We start from the raw sequence: 807 nt of genomic DNA on the forward strand, positions 1-807 counted from the left end.
GGCTGTAAGATGAGAGAGGAGGGAAACGTGTCACCAGCCCGGCTGTGGGAGCTCCGCAGCCGCCTGGTTTGTTGACTCGCGCTGGAGAGGACCGGAGGCTGGACGGGACCCCGCGGAGGGCAGAGCTGGGAGGGGACGGAGGAAGGAGAGCTGGGCAGAGCGCGGCGGGGAGAGCCCCCCCAAATCCCTCATTTCTCTCGGGTGAGAAAACGTTCTCGGGAAGACAGGAAACTTTTTCCTAGGCGCGGCGCGCGGCGTCCGGGGAGGCGGCGAGCTGCTGGTGTGCGCGACTCGGAGTGACTCACTCCGGGGACCCCGAGAGCGCGCGTGGGGAAGTCTCCGGAGGGGCCGGAGTCCTCGGCTCGGGAGTGGCACGGGATTGAGAACAAAATTTCCGGGCACAATCGGGTGGGGCACAGGGAAAGGGGACTTGGGGAAAGCGTCACATTTGGGGTCAACCGGCTGGGGATCCTCCAATCAGACGCTGCCGGCGGGCGTAGAGGATCGGACTGGAGACCCCCAACCCCCAACCTCGTGGGGCTGGGAGAAGGCGCGCCCCCGTCCGCGATTGGAGTGGGCGAGGCACCCATGTGGGCATGGGGTGGGGGATGCCGCCGATCGTGGGACCCGGGCTGAGCCCAGAGATCGAAAAAGAAAGTTCGCTAGTCTCTCTCACCCTCCGTAGGCCGGTGGGGCAGATCGCTGCCGTTCTCGGGCGCGGGCGACTCTGCGCCCCCAACAGCCCATCTTTTCCTGCCGCCCCCTTTTTCCGGAGGGAGGCGTGGGAGGGGAGGGCCGGGAGCGCCG

General features: G+C 67.3%; 1 protein-coding gene across 9 annotated transcripts in view; it reads left to right on the forward strand.

Moving 5' to 3' along the window:
- The window catches only part of PRR5L (proline rich 5 like), a 77,070-nt gene that overhangs the window by 9,973 nt on the left and 66,290 nt on the right, over positions 1 to 807 (forward strand). For 5 of the 9 annotated variants that reach the window (XM_014544898.1, XM_005872633.2, XM_014544899.1 and 2 more), the window contains exon 1: positions 7 to 201. The exons of the other annotated variants lie outside the window; for them this stretch is intronic. The gene's annotated coding sequence lies outside the window, so the exon portion shown is untranslated. Of the gene's footprint in view, positions 1 to 6; positions 202 to 807 lie in introns of those variants that run through there. 9 annotated transcript variants of the gene reach the window in all.

This window comes from Myotis brandtii, unplaced genomic scaffold (genome assembly GCF_000412655.1).
Source record: "Myotis brandtii unplaced genomic scaffold, ASM41265v1 scaffold385, whole genome shotgun sequence".
In the NCBI taxonomy this organism is placed as follows: domain Eukaryota; kingdom Metazoa; phylum Chordata; class Mammalia; order Chiroptera; family Vespertilionidae; genus Myotis; species Myotis brandtii.